This window comes from Protopterus annectens, chromosome 7.part1 (genome assembly GCF_019279795.1).
Source record: "Protopterus annectens isolate FY-2018-M chromosome 7.part1, PAN1.0, whole genome shotgun sequence".
In the NCBI taxonomy this organism is placed as follows: domain Eukaryota; kingdom Metazoa; phylum Chordata; order Ceratodontiformes; family Protopteridae; genus Protopterus; species Protopterus annectens.
Genome location: NC_056740.1, coordinates 142,493,393 through 142,512,500, shown reverse-complemented (window position 1 = coordinate 142,512,500; position 19,108 = coordinate 142,493,393). Strand labels below are relative to the sequence as shown.

The 19,108-nt window shown below is 43.6% G+C and overlaps 1 protein-coding gene across 2 annotated transcripts in view; it reads left to right on the top strand.

The window, feature by feature from the left end:
* Positions 1 to 19,108, top strand: part of TMEM43 (transmembrane protein 43) — an 881,455-nt gene that overhangs the window by 630,747 nt on the left and 231,600 nt on the right. The window lies entirely within an intron of this gene.

The following is a 19,108-nucleotide window of genomic DNA, read 5'->3' as shown; positions in this document are numbered from 1 at the left end:
TCCCTCTTTGGATCTTGTGTCTGAGTCTACTCAACCTGCCTCACATAGACAGCCAGCCCATATGAGTTTCCAGACATTTCCATTTAGGGAACTCCTTCCCTCTTCAGATACCTCTCCAGAACACCCCCAGTGAAGTGGTCCCCCAAAAGAGGTTGTGCAAAAGGAGGCACATGGATTCCCCACAGGAATCCCTCACAGAAAACACTGATTTCGATTAAGGGGACAGGTCCCCTAGATCTCCACCTGATTACATCTCCTCCTAAGACATTTTAGAAATTCTACATCAGTAAGGTGGTTGGTCATCCCAAACCCGTTCCCTGGAGGAATCAGTGCTTTTTGAATCCTTCGGGTCTGGCCCATCTACGTCTTGGGTTATCACTCTGGCTGATGAGTTTATAGCTGTTGTCTCCCACCAGGCATGGAAAGAACCAGATACCGTAGAACCAATCCTTAGGTGCCCTTGTAAGATTCTGAGTGCTCCTGCAGACAGGCAGTATTAGACAAAAGAGATCCCTGTGGTGCCATGGTTGTTGCGGCAACCACCAAAAAGGAACTAGCCAAGCATAACTCCACTATTCATCCACCTAATAGAGTGTGTAGGGTATTGGATAGGTATGGAAAGTGAGTTTATGCCTCATCGACCTTTGCTTTACTGTCACTGAACTACTTGGCACATTTCAGTAGGTTACAGAGGGACTTAGTTAAGGAACTCTCTACCCATGGATCCATGTAGGCAGAGAAACAACAGTCTTTTTCCTCATGAATGGCCACTCTGCAATCAGTATCAAATATGTCCATGAGTCTAATGTCACATGCAGCTGATTGTTCCTCATGGGCCACCAATTCAGGCATAGCCATTAGGAGACATGCCTGGATGCGGTTTTGCGATTGTCTGGAGTCCTTTAAAGTCTCATGATGGATCCTCTTTGTTTGGCCAACTGTTAGAGACACTTTCCCACAGTGAGCAAGATGGAAAGACTTTGTCTGCAGTGGGAATCCATTTTTCTAGGAACCATCATGGTGGTAAAAAGATGTGGTTCCAGAAATCATGCAGTGATTTTTCTGCCAGAGGGGGAAATAATTATAATGGAAGATGCTACCCACACAACAGAGAGGGGTCCACAAAACCAAGACTCTCAAGATTCTTTCTTGGATAGCCCCTTTCAGCACTCCTGAAAGGTTGGCCGACTGTTCTTCTCTGGAGGCAGTCAGGGGGTACAAGTCCTTGCCCCTAAACACCTGGCAACCTTCACAGAAAATTCATGGGTGCAAAAGATTATATCCAGAGGATATTTCATTCCCTTTTTACAAGCTCCCCAATCCAAAGAAAACGTCTCCCCGATGTTCCACCCAGTCAGTGAGAGTTAACAGCTCTAGAGGTTTAAAAGCTGCTATACAAAAGAATCATCCAAGAGGTCCCTCCAGATCAAAGAGGATCTAGAATTTACTCAAGGTTCTTTTTGGTGCCAAAGAAAACAGGGGACCTGAGACCTATCTTGGATCTCATTTATCTGAACCAGTTCATAAAGGGTTCCAAGTTCTGAATGATCACAGTTCAGTCCATTCTGCCTGTTTTACAGAAAGACAACTGGTTGTGCTTCATAGATCTTCAGTATGTGTACTATCACACCAGAATGACAAAGTGCTCTGAAAGATACCTACACTTCTGGCTGGGAGACAGTCATTATCAGTTCAGAGCCCTGCCCTTTGGTCTCACCACAGCCCCCAGGGTGTTCATCAAATGTGTGGCAGTGGTAGCAGCTCATCTAAGACAGCACAGATTCTGAGTGTTTCCTTATTTAGATGACTGGTTCCTCACTGTAACAACCAGGCATCTCCTAGAAAAAGTCATGGATTACTTACTTCAGTTATCCCAATCTCTGGGAATCGTAATCAGTCTTTCAAAGTCCCACCTTCAACAGTTGATGCAGTCAGTCGTCTCGCTATCTTACCACAAAACAGAGCTCTTGCTTTGAGGTTGCATGTCAGACAAGTTCTTTCTCACACCTCTCCTCAGCAAAACTGATTCTCAAAGCCCTAGGATCAATGATTGCTGCGATTACCTTGATACCTACTGTTCACCTTCATATGTGAATCCTCCAGTGGACTCTAGCATTACAATGGTCCTTTCATCAACAGCCTTTGCATCATCCTGTAATGCTATCTCGAGTTTGCAAGGAACCCCTACTGTGGTGGACACAGTCCGATGATGATTGTCGAGGGCGTCCCTTTATCCTTCGTCTTCCGGATGCCACGTTGACCACATGATGTCTTCCAGCTGGGGGGGGGCATTTCTTGGGACAGACTGTTCAAGGTACGTGGTCCCCAGAAGAGACCGACTTGCGTATAAATGTCTTGGAGATGAGAGTTGTCTTTATAGTGTTGCAGGCCCTTCAGAACTCTGTCCCTCTAGGTAAAATTGCTATCCAAATGAACAATATGTCAGTACTTTGGTATATAAACAAACATGGGGGAATCAGATCTTTACACCCTTTGCTGAGAAGCAGTGAGAGTTTAGCATTGGACAATCTCCTCCAACCATTTTCTTGTGGCAACGCATATACCATGGATTGTCCTGATGCCTTATGAGTGGTCTCTCAGTCAAACAGTGGCAAACATGATCTTCCAAAAATGGGGACAACCTTGCTGCAATGTATTTGCCTCTCCTCTCTACAACAAATGCAGCAGGTTTTTTGCCCTAATTTCCGTTTGGGGACAGTCACTAAGAGATGCTCTAGTCCACGTTTGGCCCCCCCTGGTCTCTTATATGCTCATCCTTCCCTACATGTAATCCCCAAATTCCTTCAAAATGTACTCTGGTTGAAGAGCAAAGTGATCCTCATTGCCCCCTTCTGGCCTCAGCAAGTGTGGTCCCCCTTTCTGTGGTCTCACCTACTATGTCCACCTTGGGCACTGGACCCCAGTCCAGACCTCCTTTCACATCCATCACAGGGTGACCCATCCAAACAATGCATGCCTCAGATTAACTGCATGGTTTCTCCAGTTCCAGTGATGGCTGGACATTTCAGGCTTTCCTCGCCTGTTCACCAGATTTTGTTTTCATCCCAGAAGCAACCCTCTACAAGAAAAACTTATAAAAGTAAATGGAAAAATTTTTCTTTTGGGGCTCAGCAGACAGGTTTAGATCATTTTGCTGCTCCACTTCCTGCTGTTTTAGAGTTTCTGGCCTCTGTATTTCCAAATGGTGTGTTTCTCCACCATCAAAGTTCAGCTGGCAGCCATCACTTTCTACCACATCGGACATCATGCTTTCCATTTAGCCTCATCCAAATTATGTAAAACTTTTTACTTAGACCTCCAATTAAGGATCCCCCTCCACCTTGGGATCTTACTGTTATATTAGGGTCTATATTAAATCAGCGAACGCTTAAAAAGTGAACGCTGATTTATCAACCCCATGAAAGCAAAAGCTTAAAATCCCGAACACTTAGAACAGCGATTTTTTTCCCAGGGGAAAAAAATCACTGTTCCACAAAAAAATAAAAACTTTAAAACATTACATAACCCTACTTAAATATACCAACTCCAAGATCAGACTACAGTGAGGAAAGCAGCAAAGTAATGGAGGCGGCCAAGCGATTTCTTTCCCAGGGAAAGAAGTCGCTTATGTGCCGTTTTGCTGTTTCGTGCTTTCAAGTTCGATCAAAACGCATTTGAAGGAATGCGTCTTCTATTATATAATAGGAACCTGATATATTACAGAGTTTAGTATAATCATTATTTGAGTCCTCGGCTAAAACAGATCTCACATTTCTTTCTTGTGGCTATAACTTCAGTGAGAAAAATCTCTGAACTCCAAGCACTTTCTTCAAGACCACCATATTTGATTTTCCATGAAGACAGGGTTTCCTTGCGTACTAACCCATCCTTTTTACCTAAGACAAACATTAAGCAATTGATCAACTTACCTGTTTTCTTTCCTAAATTTGACAATAAAGGAGAACACATGCTTCATCTTTTAGATGTGCATAGGCAACTTAATTTTTCTCTTCATAGGACTAAAGAATTTAGAAAAGCTAACCAATTGTTTATTTCCTTTTCCAGTAATAAGCTAGGATCTCCTGTCTCAAAAAAATTACACTGGCGAAATGGATAACAGATTGCATTTCTTATGTATACTCTTCTAGAGGCTTAACTTTACCAAGACAAACAAGGGCACACTCAACTAGTTCAATAGGTATGTCAGCTGTTTTTTGGGTCAGTGCCTCTATTGATGATATTTGCGCAACTGCCACATGGTCTAATGCTCATACTGTTATTACTCATTGCAAGTGGGATATCCTCTCCAGAAACATTGCTGCATTCAGTTCTGCTTTTCTCCAGAACATACTTCCATGTGGGCCACCCATACCGTAGCTGGGGACTCTGTCCCATTCATTGAGGAATGATTGAAAATGACAACATCAGATATAAAAGTTATGTACTCACCATAACTATGCATCTTTGTTGTCCATTTTCATTGTTCCTCAGCCCTCACCAACCCACTCACTCACCTTCCCCCTGGCCATATCTTTGGGAGAGATCTGATGGAATTTTGTTGTTAGGAACCACAGTTTCTGTTTGAGCTCCTGTTCTCTTAACTTTTCTCCTTGCTTTTATGCAGAATTTAAAGCTTCACCTTGTCCTCTCGATAAGCAGCTCCTCTGTACTGAGAAAGGACTGCTTGCTTGCTGTACTCAGTGGCAGCACTTGGGGGGGTAGTATTATTGCTATTTCTTTTTATTTGAAAAGTTGTATACTAGCAGCAAACTCGATCTGAGGTAAAGCATTGGTCAGGGGCATTCTGGATAACGGGAGTAGCTTGAGAATTAGATCCTAGAATTTAGAGAAATGTGGCCAAGTCGGATCCGAGGACCAGGTCTGAGCCCATTTGTTGAGGAAGAATGAAAATAGACAACACAGATGGATAATTACTGTGAGTACATACATTTTATTTTTGCATCATTATGTATTTTGTGAACAACAGTAAGTATAAAACTGCTAATGACTGCTTTACAGAACTAAATTAGGACGAGGGCTCACATCATGGTTAGACTGTGGACTCTATACTTACAAAAAGTTCTTGATATTCCAAACATCTTTTTGCTTGCTAAAACAGTCATTGATTACAACATACATTTTCCATTTACACTATTTATTAGAAAAAAAAAACAGTTGTAATATTTTATTACACACCCAGCTCTTCAAATATTAGAGATTTAAGGGTAACCTGACAAGACCCCCCCCCACACACACACACACAAAAATAAGCAGATTATTCTCATATTATCTTAGAGGATGTTGTCACATAGGATGAGATGCTATCTCCATCTCAGTTATTACTTCATGCTATTAGATACATTGCTAATACTTCAATGTTTGTTAAAAACACACACAGACCCACAGAGTGTACTTATGGAACTATGCTTCAGTATTAATTTCAGACTTTCACAGTAGTGACACATTCAACAAATGATTCTAACTCCTAGAACTTAGGCAGTCCTTTTCATATGGGGCAATTCTTCACATTCAGGGTGTTCCCTCATCACAAAGGCAAAGCATAGCTTATCTTGTGCTTGTAAACTCTCAACAACTTAGCACATTAAGTCTGGACAAAGCCTAAAATAATGGGGGGACTAAGACCCCAAAAAATAAGGACATATTTTAAATATTGCTGTTAGTTGTCAGAATAACAGGATTTGTGTTAGTGTTCTTTTTTTTAATTTAAGGCTGTGAAGTCTGAAACTCAAATGCATGTCATTTTGTAGTGATTTCAGTCCTCCTCAATTATGGATTTGCTAGAGAACAATGACCCCTTGAGCAGTCCGTCCAAGTTTGCACAAGCATCAAAATTAAATGTTTCCACCAATGACCCCATCAGCAGTCTGTGCAAGTTTGCACAAGCACCAAAATGAAACGTTTCCCTCAACGACCCCTTCAACAGTCTGTCCAAGTATGAACAAAGTCAAGAGTCATACTAGTAAGTGACCCTACTTACTTGAGAGACTCAGACTTGTTTTTCTCTGCCCAACACACCAAGTACCACAAAATGCTTCCAGAGTGAGCTGAGGGATAAAGCATTTTTTTAAACCTAAACCACTCCCTGTGGACTTGATATAGCCCATGACACAGTCTTTCTAGCACCTTGGCTGTCCCCTCTACCTGCACAGCCAATCTCAGGTCTTCTGTGGTAATGCCCAAGTAAAATTATGTAAGTTGGGGCAGGACATCTGTTGGACATACGCACAAAGATGTTGCTGGTCTTTTAAAGGAAAATTAATGTAAAAATAAAAATATTTGTTAAAATAGTTTTATTATTATTTTTTTTTTGCATCAGCACATTGTTCCCTGGATCAGAGACTGTATGTAATCCATGTTTTTTTTTTTTTTTTGGAGGTGGTTCCAGGGACAGGGGCAATCAGTTTTACAGGGAGGCCATGTGCCCCCCCCCCCCAAGTGCTGCCACTGAGTACAGCAAGCAAGCAGTCCTTTCTCAGTACAGAGGTGCTGCTTATCGAGAAGACAAGGTGAAGCTTTAAATTCTGCATAAAAGCATAGTGTTCCCGAGAAATTGAGACAGTTAAAAACTTTGCTGTAATATTAGCTAATCCGTAGCATTTTATAAAGTAATTCTTAGCAGTGAGGCTAGAAACCTTGCCCTTCTCCTTATGTAATGATTAGTCAGCAAGGTTGTCATTGGATTACATTTTAAAGTTAAGAATAAAAAGAATCAGCTGAATCACTGTTAACCCAAGATATGCAGCACTTTATTGTGCTAATCGAAAAATAAAAGGCAAAGCCAGAGTCGCATATGATGTGATCCCAATTGGCTGTTTTTTTTTTTTTCAACAGGCACTCACAAAAAAAGTGGAGTAAGCACTTGATGTTCTCCATGTTTCACTGTTGCAGTCATTACATTTGGGTTATCTGCCTGCAGGTAGCCCTCAGCCGGCCTGAATATCAAAGTCTTGGGTTCTGCGTCGGATGCTGTCTCTTCTTCCATGACGTCAGGGAGTATACGATGCCATTACATCAGTCTTTCTTGCTGTGCAGTGCCTGAAGCAGAAGCAGTTCACAAGTGCTGGTCGGCTGACTCCTTAAATTTTTGTTTTCGAGTTTCAAACCCAAAGTCTTCAAAAAAGTTAAGTACCTTGTTGGGGATCCTTTTTCTTGCTCTAAACCGATGTCAGTAAAAGTTAGCAATTGTATTACCTGTGGAAAGCAAATACCTAATAAAGATTTTCATTCATACTGCATTTCTTGCTTAGGCCCAGACCACGACGTCCCTCGCTGTTGGTTTTGTGCCTTATTCAATCCTCAAACTATTCATCTTCGGATCATTTTTGCATCAAACTATTTCAGTACTCTGTTTAATTATCCAGAAATGGCTTGGGTAAGCCATCCGACTACCGACATTCTGAAAAAACATAAAGATAAAGACAGAGATGGCATAGGTCCAAAGCTGCCGCCGATGCTTCCGTTAAGCTAGTCACCAGTTCGCCTGTACTCAGTGAGGCACTTTCGCAGCCCCTTATACCCGCTACTTCAGATTCGCAGGCCTCTACTGAGACCCATTCGGAGTCTGGTATGCCACGAGATGCTTCTTCGTCTATGGAACCTGCAGATCTCTCTACCTTGGATGGGTCCAGATCCGCTGTGCAGGTACCGGCTTCTGATGGTGTATCCAGGCCTACTGACTTGCATTTCAAACCAATGCCATCTTCTTCTTCAAGGACTAAAACTCGACCCACACCTAGAAAACCGACATCCAAACTGCATGGTCAGGCCCATATGCCTAAAAAACAAATAAGAATGGCTTTAGACCTTATTACTTTAATTAGGGGGAAGCCAGCCTTCTCCCTCTAAGAGACCTAGAACTGATTTTCCTTCTGATTCTTCTGATCAGGACTCTGAAATTTCTGTTTCTTCTGATGACCAGGATTTGCCCTTATCTACCTATGAGGATTATGATGCAGAGGACTTCATACCCTCTCCTTCGCCTCCAGAAGATTTATTTTGGTGAAACTTTGCACACTCTTAGGGAGCATTTCCGCTGGGAAAGCCAGGATTACTCTGACTCCAAAAAGAGGCTTGGGGAATTCTTACTCCTACCTCAACACGGGCCTTTAGCTATCCCTCCTGTACTGGACATTGTAAATGATGCCTTCCTGGAATCTAGCCTGGCCCCAGACACTTTACCTCCGGCTCCCAGGAAGCCTGACAGGTGTTATAGAGTACCTGACTCTTACAAGTTCCTCTTTAAGAATCCTACTGCGGACCCAGAGACCATTTCGCAGGGACCTAAAGACATTAAGGCTACTACTGCCAAAAACCCTACCCCCTCTGTTAGAGATTCCAGGGCCCTGGACAGATGGGGTAGGAAGGTATACAGTTCTGCTACTTTGGCCATTAGGGCCTTAAACTGCCAGTTTCATGTGTTAAAGTATCAGCAGCATATTATTGGACTACTTAAACAGAAAATGATGTTGATTCCTTACTGTGCTGAAAATAAAGAATTACAGGATTGAATGCATTCTGCTGAACAAGTTGGTAGACATACTTTGCAATGTGGTTTTGACTCTTTAGAAGCATCTTGCAGGGCTGCTGTCACTGGGTCTGTTCTTAGAAGGCATGCTTGGCTTAAAGAGCAAAATTTACCAGATCATGTTAAAGCTAAATTACTGGATGCTCCCTTAAACCAGGACCACCTGTTTGGCAACAAATCAGAAGAAGTACTTAAAAAGATATGGAGGAAAAAGCTAAATCTATGCAAACTGTTAAAGATTTCCTGCAGGTACAGCCTCCCAGATTTAGTAATCATTAGCCATCTAAGAATTGGTCCTTTCCTGTCTCTTCCAGGCCTTCTCAGTCCAAACCCAGGAACAGCAGACCATCTAGGCTACAGTCTCAAGGTACTCACAGGCCTAAGCAGTGGGGGCATCCTACTTCCAAAGCTGGAAGTAGTAAGACCCCCCCCCCTATGGTAAACTGTCACAATGACTTAACCTTAAACCTTCCAATCCCTGCTCAATTGCCTCCTCTCTTAGGGAGAAAGATTGCCCTGCATGCAAAAAACTGGGAACTCATTACCCAGGACAAATGGGTTTTAAATATAGTTTCCCAAGGATACAGGTTTCACTTCCACACCTTACCAACCCCAAAAGGTTGGCCAGACCTATCCCCAAATCAGTGGGCAGAGGCTCAACAGAAGGTTCTCTGTCTTCTATCAGGGCTATTCAGCGTGTCCCAGCAGAAGAAAGGGGACAAGGTTTTTACTCAAGACTTTTCCTGGTATCCAGAAAAGACAACTCCTGGCATCCTATTCTGGACCTGTCTATCCTAAACACCTTTTTGGTAATCCCAAAATTCAAAATGCTAACTCTTCATCAGCTGCTTCCCATGCTAGGCAAAAATGCCTTTTTGGCAACATTGGACGTAAAGGAAGCTTACCTGCACATTCCAATAAGGGAATCTTGCAGAAAATACCTATGCATCAGTGCAAGCTACATGCACTATCAGTTCTATGCACTGCCCTTTGACTTACCTACTTCCGCCCTGGGTATTCACAAAGTGCCTAGCTCCTATCATTGCATTCTGCAGGTAAAGAAATATTCAAATATACCCATATCTGGACGATTGTCTAATTCAGACAGAAAGCCAGGAAATGCTGTTGAATCATCTGGCATTTGTAAAGAAACTGCTAACCTCACTGGGGTACACCATAAAAGAAAAGAAATCTCATCTAGTACCCTGCCAACAAATTGTATTCCTGGGAGCAAGCTTGAACACAACTTCCCAGATGGCCTACCTCATGCCAGAGAAACAAGTTTATTTGACAGCCTCCTTCAAACTACTGGCCACAAAGACCCAGCTATCTGCAAGGAAAATACTGCAAGCCCTGGGGTTCATGGCCTCTTGCATCCTACTAATTCCATATGCAAGACTGCATATGAGGAAACTACAATGGTATCTAAAAAGCCTATGGTGTCAACATTCTCAGGACCTGGAATCAATGATTCCTATCATTTCTTGTATAAAGACAGAGTTCCTTTGGTGGGCAGAGGCCTGCTACCACAACAAGGGACTGCCATTCACTCTACTCCCTGCCGCCCAAACTCTAACAACAGATGCATCAGACTATGCATGGGGGGGGGGGGCTCACTTGGCAGGGCAGTGCATTCAGGGCAAATGGAACCCGAGTCAAATGCATCTGCATATCAATTAAAAGTAAATGTTAGCTGTACAGAATTTTCTGACAGCCTTCAAGGACCACATTCTTCCAGAACAATTATTGATAAAGACAGACAACACTGTTATGTGGTACATAAACAAGCAGGGGGGAACCCACTCGTACCCTCTCTGCAGACTAGCCATGGCTCTGTGGAACACAGCCTTGAGCTACCAAGTGCATCTACAAGCTCAATTCCTACCAGGCAAGCTAAATTCACTGGCAGACGACCTAAGCAGAAATCTCATGGACCCACACGAGTGGAAACTGGAACCAAAGATATTCAACATTTTGAGAAACAAATGGGGGAGCCCAGAGATAGACCTGTTTGCCTTCCCTCAGAGCTACCACTTGGACAAATTCTGCACAAGGACTCCCCACAGACAAGCTGGGAAAGTGGTTGTCCTGTCCTTCACCTGGGAAAGCCTCTCAGTTTATGCCTTTCCCCCTCTGCCTCTCCTCTCGAAAGTTCTGCTAAAGATCAAACAGGACAAACCAAGGACAATACTCATTGCACCAGACTGACCACGCCAACACTGGTACCCCCTCTTGCGCAGTATGTCACTGCTGGAACCATGGCACCTGCCTCAGACCCCTTTCCTGCTGTCCTAGCAGGATGGCCAGATTCTGCACCCCCAGCTTCAAACTCTGAACCTTGCAGCCTGGCTAATTACCTGAGCTCTCCAATACCATCCCTCAGTAAGCAAGTGCTGGATGTCATTCTGGAGGCAAGGAGGCCTAGTACTAGAAAATCCTATGCTGAAAAGTGGAAAAGATACTGTTCCTGGAACCAGACTCATGGGATGTGCAGAACAGTGCCCAACTTACCGCATATTCTTCAATACTTAACAGAGATGCTCCACAAGGGCCTTTCCTTCTCATCTATTAAAATTCATGCCTCAGCCATTTCAGCACATTATAATAATGAGCCACCCCTCTTCTCTCACCCCCTGCTGAAGCAATTCCTCAGAGGGGCCAAAAATTTAAGACCACCCAGGAGAGCCCCTACTCCAGCCTGGGACCTTAACTTTGTATTGGAAAAGCTCACTCTACCTCCTTTTGAGCCAGCTGCAACTGCAGAGTTGAAATTCCTTTCTTGGAAAACAGCCTTCCTTCTAGCCATCACTTCAGCTAGAAGAGTGTCTGAATTACAGATCCTCATGGCAGTGGAGTCCTTCATCATCTTCCATCTAGACAGGGTGTCCCTCAGGACCAATCCTTCCTTTATGCCCAAGGTGGTATCCAGTGTGGCCCTTAATGTGTCCATTCATTTGCCAGCCATCTTTTCTAATCCACAGAACAAAGAAGAACGAATACTGCACTCTTTGGACGTGCACAGACAGCTTACACTTTATTTGGACAGGACAAAGCCTCTCAGGAAACCTGAACAGCTGCTAGTTGCCTTTGCTGCAGGGGCAGAGGGGAAGGCCATTTCTAAGTGGATAGGCCATTGCATTCATTTCTGCTATAAGCACCATGGAAGACCTACCTCACAGGGGATAAGATCACATTCCACCAGGACTGCATCTACTTCAACAGCCTTTCTCAGAGGTGTCCCTACCAGGGACATCCTAGAAGCTGCTACCTGGAGCTCTGTACATACCTTCACCAAGCATTACCACTTGCCTATTTTTTCTAAATCCAGAGCTGGTTTTGCCACTGCAGTCTTGCAGGACTTAATAGCTGGTCCTAATGCTCTCTAACTGCCTCCTCCCTTCCTTAGCTTTGGGAATCTACCCAAATGTAATGACTGCAACAGTGAAACACGAAGAACATAGTACAGTTGTGTACACTTACGATAAATGTAGATGTTCGAGTGTATTCTCTGTTGCAGTCCTGGTTACCCTCCCTCCAGTCCCCTGACTTCTCTTGGCTGTACCTTTCTTCTTCTTTAGTGTATTTAAGCTTTCTGGTGTATTTGCTTTTTGTTGGAGGTGTAACCGTGTATATAATTGCTTCCCATTATGGGGGCACCTGACATCTGGGGCAAGAAAAACTGATGTAATGACGTCAGCTGCATGCTTTATACCCCTGACTACCTGACGTCATGGAAGAAGAGACAGCATCCGACGCAGGACCCAAGACTTTGTTTTTCAGGCCGGCTGAGGGCTACCTGCAGGCAGATAACCCAAATGTAATGACTGCAACAGTGAATACACTCGAACATCTACATTTATGGTAAGTGTACACAACTGTACTTTTCCTGTTTAGGATGAAAGTGCACATTTTTGTATTTAGGCATGTGCTTAAAATAATTTTTGGTTACTGGCCCTACATGCTTTTGGCTTTTTCTATTAAAAAGTAACTGATTAGAGTTATGTGGGTTTTCGTTGAGCTTTTTGGAAAATGGCTTCTGCATATAAAACCTCTGTAAGTCATATTAATAATAATCATAATAGAGATCTGTAGTCTTATTTTGGAAAATATTTTTTTTTCTTTTTAAGTATAAAAAAACAGGAGAACAACAAACATTATGCACAGAATCATTAGTAGATCAAAATTAATGGAAATGGTCCAGTTTCAGCAACTGGTAAATTAGACTTTAAATACGTTTTTTGGAATGTCTGTCTGGATTAAACCATCCCAGGTTTTTTTCTATGACTTTCTTGTGCATTCAAGTGTAATGATTGAGAGTGACAGTTTAGGACAAGTAATGTAGATTATAGTGCATGCACCTTGGTTGTGCTCCCTTTCCTGTTCAAACAGCAATTAAAAAATTACAGTACTTATGTCTGAATTATGTCAGCTCCCCTGTATCATTCCCAAAACAACTCCAAAACACATCTTGACATCTAAAATATCCTTAACCTGCCATCTCGCACTAAAGAAATACATGTTCTTGTTGAAGTTTGCCCTCTACCTCCCTCCCTAGTAATAAGTAAACTAGATGCTTGTATGCATTTTTAAATGTTCTTCATGTTTCACTGTTGCAGTCATTACATTTGGGTAATCCTGCTGGCAGGTTGCCCTCAGTCGGCCTGAATTCCAAAGTCCTGGGTCCTGCGTCGGCTGCTGTCGCCCCTTCCCTGACATCAGGTCTTCGGGTATAAAAGATGCGGCTGACGCCATTTTCTTTAGTCTTTCTTGCCATGCAGTGCTCGAAGCAGAAGCAGTTCGCAAGTGCCGGTCGGCCGACTCCTGAGATTTTCGTGTCCGAGTTTCAGATCCGAAATCTTCAATAAAGCTAAGTACCCTGTTGGGGAAACTTTTTTCTTGCTCCAGACCGATGTCAGAAAAAGTTAATGATTGTATTTCTTGTGGAAAGCAAATACCTCATAAGGACTTTCATTCTTACTGTATTCCTTGCCTAGGCCCTGATCACAACGTTGCTGTTTGTCGGTTTTGTGCTAGATTTAACCAACGCACTATTAAGCGCCAGTATGATTTTGCTTTAAACTATTTTGGACGCCGGTTTAATTATCCAGAAATGTCGTCGGATAGCCATTCGACTACCGGAGTTCACAAAAAAACGCAAAGAAAAGTAGAGAGATAGACAACCAAGGCCCAAAACCGACGACGAAGCTTCTCCCAAGCCAGTCGCCGGTTCTCAGTGAGGTGCTTTCGCAGCCCCTGACACCCGCTACTTTAGAGTCGCAGCCCGCTACCGACTCCCACGTGAAGTTAGCCATGCTGCTGGAAACTCAAGGTATTGGAGCCTCGGATACTTTTCCTTCATATGGGTCCAGAGCCGCTGAGCAGGCACCGGCTTCTAAGGGTGTATTCAGACCTAAACATCTTTACATTAAACCAACCTCAGCTTCAAAGGCAAAGACTAAAGCACCTTCTAAAGCAAAGAAACTAACTCAAGAGCCACGTGGACAGGCCTCTATGCCCAAAAAACAGATGCTCAAAATGGCCGAAGACTTAATTACCTTGATCAGGGGTTCCCATCCCCCTCCTGATAAGAGGCTGACTGTGAATCTTCAGATCAGGTTTCTATTTCTTCTGATTCCTCTTCTGATCAGGAATATTCTCTTCCCCCCTATGAGGATTCTGATGCTGAAGAATCTATACCTTCAGCTTCTCCTCCAGAAGACTATTCTTTTGGGGGGAAACCTTGCATACCACGAGGGAGCATTTCCACTGGGAGAGCCAAGATTTTTCAGAATCTAAAAAGAGGCTAAGGGATTTCCTTTTACTACCTCAACACAGGCCGCTAGCCATCCCACCTGTGTTAGATATTGTAGATGATGTGTTTTCGGAGTCTAGTCTTACCCCTGACTCCTTGCCTCCAGCTCCTGTTAAGCCTGACAGATATTACAGGGTTCCTGACTCTCATAAATTCCTTTTTAAAAACCCTGCTGTAGACCCAGAAACTATTTCACAGGGTCACAAAGGAGTTAAGGCTTCCACTGCAAAAAACCCTACCTTCTGACAGAGATTCTAGGGCACTGGATAGATGGGGAAAAAAGGTTTACACATCTGCAACCTTGGCTATAAGGGCTTTAAACTGTCAGTTTCATATGCTCAAATATCAGCAACATATCATAGCATTGCTTAAACAGAAAATGTTATTAAACTTTGAATGTGCAGAAAACAAGGAAATGCAGGATTTATTGTATGCAGCTGAACAAGTTGGAAAGCATACTTTGCAATGTGGTTTTGATTCTTTGGAGGCCTCCTGCAGGGCCGCAGTTATGGGTTCTGTAATTAGGAGGCATGCTTGGTTAAAGGAACAAAATCTGCCTGATCATGTCAAAGTTAAATTATTAGATGCACCTTTACAGCATGATACTTTGGTGTTAAGGCAGAGGAGGTGTTAAAGAAAATGGAGGACAAAGCTAAATCTATACAAACTGTCAAAGATTTTTTACAAGTACAGCCACCTAGGTTTAGTAGACACTGGCCTACAAAGAATTGGTCCTTTCTTGTGTCAGACAGACGTCAAAGGGGCAGATCCAGACGCCCTAGAGGCAGATCCCAGGCACAAGGTTCCTACAGGTCAAAGCAATGGGGTGCTTCTACCTCCAAAGTTGATGAAGACAAATCACAGCCATACAGGAAACAGTCCCAATGACTTCCCCCTACCTGCACCAAGCACTTATCTCCTGGCAGCACCCTTAGGGGGAAAATTAGCACTTTTTTCTCAAAATTGGCACATTATAACCCAGGGCAAGTGGGTTCTAAATATCTTGTCACAAGGGTACAAGTTCCATTTCCATACCCTGCCAAAGGCAAACGGCTGGCCAGATCTGCCAAAAAATCAGTGGGCAGAGGCACAAAAACAAATCTCATCCCTCATGGACACGGGGGCCATTCAGCAAGTACCAGAGCAAGAGCAGGGACAATGATTTTACTCAAGACTGTTCTTGGTACCCAGAACGGATAAGACCTGGAGACCAACACTGGACCTATCTATTCTGAACACATTCCTGGATATACCAAAATTCAAGATGATGACTTTGCAGCAGCTTCTGCCCATGCTGGGCAAGAATGCTTGGCTGGTGACTCTAGACCTAAAAGAGGCATACCTGCATGTCCCAATCAGACAATTATGCAGAAGATACCTCAGATTCAAGGCTTGCTCAATGCATTACCAATTCTCTGCACTGCCCTTTGGCTTATCTACTGTGCCCAGGGTCTTTACAAAGTGCCTGGCACCAGTAATTGCATTCTGCAGACAAAGAGGGATACAAATATATCCTTACTTGGACGACTGTCTAATTCAAGCAGAGAACAAGGACATTTTTCTACAGCATCTGGCGTTTGTGAAAAGACTTCTAACATGCCTAGGGTACACAGTCAACAAAAAGAAATCAAAACTAGTACCCTCTCAAGAGATAATATTCCTGGGTGCAAGCTTAAATACAACTGCCCAGATGGCTTATCTCACACCAGACAAACAAAGGCAACTGACTACCTATTTCAAAATGTTGACAATAAAGGCCTAGTTATCTGCAAGAAAAATTCTGCAGGCTTTGGGCTTCATGGCATCCTGCATCCTACTAATTCCATATGCAAGACTGCATATGAGGAAACTTCAATGGTACCTAAAAAGTGTATGGACTCAACATTGCCACAGCCTGGAAACAATGATTACTCTTATTCCCTGCCTACAACAGGAGTTTCAATGGTGGGCAAAGGCTTGTCACCAAAACAAGGGACAGCCATTCACATTACCCCCAGCCAGGCAGACACTAACAACGGATGCATCAGATTATGCCTGGGGGGCCCACATGGCAGGAAGATGCATTCAGGGAACATGGTCCTCAACCCAACTGTATCTACATATCAATCAAAAAGAGATGCTAGCTGTTCAGAATGCCCTGACAGCCTTCAAGGACCTACTTCATCCGGGACAACTACTGATAAAGACAGACAACACCACGGTCATGTGGTATATAAACAAGCAGGGGGGCACACATTCTTACCCCCTTTGCAGACTAGCTATGACTTTGTGGGACACAGCATTAACTTACCAAGTACATCTGCAGGCGCAATTCCTGCCAGGAAGGAAAAATACTCAGGCAGACGAACTAAGCAGAAACCTCATGGATCCCCACAAGTGGAAGCTGGATCCACAAGTCTTCAGCATGATAACAAGGAAATGGGGATGCCTGGACATAGATCTATTTGCCTCCCCTCACAACTACCAGCTAAAAAGATTCTGCACATGGACTTATCACAGGCAAGCATGGAAAGTGGACGCCCTATCTTTCAGCTGGAAAAACCTATCAGTATATGCCTTTCCCCCTCTGCCTCTCCTCCCCAAGTTACTCCTAAAGTTCATGGAGCTCATAAACAAAGATATAGGGGACTTGCAGACATTGGACCCGACCCAGTTTGGCTTTGTCAAGGGAAGATCATGCCTTTTGAACTTGTCGACTTTCTTGAAATAGTCACCAAGGCCATTGATGAGGGAAAGGCAGTCCATACAGCCTACCTTGACCTTGCTTTCACACACCACCCCACTATTATTGTAGAAAAAAAACTACCAGCTTAAATGTAAACCCATATGTCACAAGATGGGTTGCAAACTGGCTTAAGGACAGAACCCACAGGGTTAGAGTTGCTGGCGCTGTGTCAGACTCAAGCCGGTCACAAGTGGTGTCCCACAGGGCTCGGTCCTGGGCCCCTATTGTTTGGCATCTACTTCTCAGAAGTACAGGCCAACATGGGAGGACTTTGGCTGACAAAGTTTGCAGATGACTGCAAACTGGGCGCCATAGTGGAAAGTGCATCGGACACGGATATCCTTCAGAAGGGACTCACGAAACAGATAGCTGGTGCCAGAGCCATGGCCTGAAGTTAAACAAAAATATATAGTCATCTTCGGGAAAAACAAGGTAACCCCAAGCTACCATATAGGTGGCAATCCACTAAGCACAGAAGAGGTTATCAGGGACCTGGGGACCCAGGTTGACAGTGGCCTTTCTTTTGACACTCACATTGCTAAAGTGGTTAGAAAGACCTTCTACATTGCCCACCTGATCATGAAGGGATTCACATCCAGATCTAGTGAGGTCATTGTTCCCCTGTACTCTTCACTTATCAGACCAATGATCAGTACAATGCCCCATTCGGGATGTATCTCACCCGACATCTGCAGCAATTGGAGACCCAAAAGTTCCTCACCAAAAGGATAAAGGACTCCAAAATCTGTCATATGCTGCCAGATTGAAGAAACTCCAGCTCTATTCAGTCGCATACCGTCTGCTCAGAGGTGACATGTGCCTGACATACAAGGCCATGTCCAACCCGAATTAATGGACATGCTCCACCTCAAAAATCCAAATCCACCAAAACCACTAGAGGAAGCGACTTTAACCTACGCACGGATATAAATAGGGCGTGCTGGAGGGATAGATTTAACACTCAGAGACTCCCTATGCTGTGGAATAAAATCCCGGTCCATGTGAGGCAGAGCACCTCGCTGACTCTGTTCAAGAGAAATCTAGACCTGTGGATGGGAGATCAGGAGGTTTACCGGGAATCATCTCTGGGTCACTGCTGGACAGAGGCATAACAAACTAATGGGCACAGTATTTTTCATATAGGGGGGGTAAAGCCACAATAATTTGGGCTAGGCTTATAAATGCCTTAGGGCAGATAGCCTAGTATAAACCTATGAACCTATGAACCTATGAACCTAAAGGTCAGACAGGAAAAGCCAAAAATGATACTGATTGCCCCAGACTGGCCCCATCAGTGCTGGTTTCCAGTCCTAAAGAACTTGTCTCAGTGCCCAGCTTGGACCTTACCTCAAATACCTCATCTACTGTCCCAGCAAAACAATCAGATCCTGCACAGCCAACTCAGGACTTTAAACCTGGCAGCATGGCGGATAATGTAGTCATACAAAACACACCTCTCAGTAAAGCTGTGATGGATGTCATTTTGTAGGCCAGAAGGCCTAGTACTAGAAAATCTTATGCTGGAAAATGGAAGAGATTCTGTGCTTGGAACCAGGCACAAGGAACTGATATAGCTGTGCCAAATATTCCTCAGATTTTGCAATACTTAACTGAGATGCTGGACAAAGGCCTATCTTTTTCATCTATTAAAATTCATGCCTCTGCCATTTCGGCTCATTACAATACAGAGCCACCAACCTTTTCTCATCCCTTATTAAAACAGTACCTCAGAGGAGCCAAAAATTTAAGGCCCCCAAGGAGATCACCAATGCCTGCATGTGACCTCAACAATGTCTTGGAAAAACTCACCCTGCCTCCTTTTGAGACAGCTGCTACTGCTGATATAAAGTTTTTATCTTGGAAAACAGCTCTGCTCCTAGCAATAACTTCTGCAAGATGAGTTTCAAAGCTACAGGCACTCGTGGCTATGGAGCCTTTTATCATTTTTTATCCAGACAGGGTCTCTCTGCGGACAAACCCAACATTTATGCCTAAGGTGGTGTCCAGTGTGGCTCTTAACCAAACT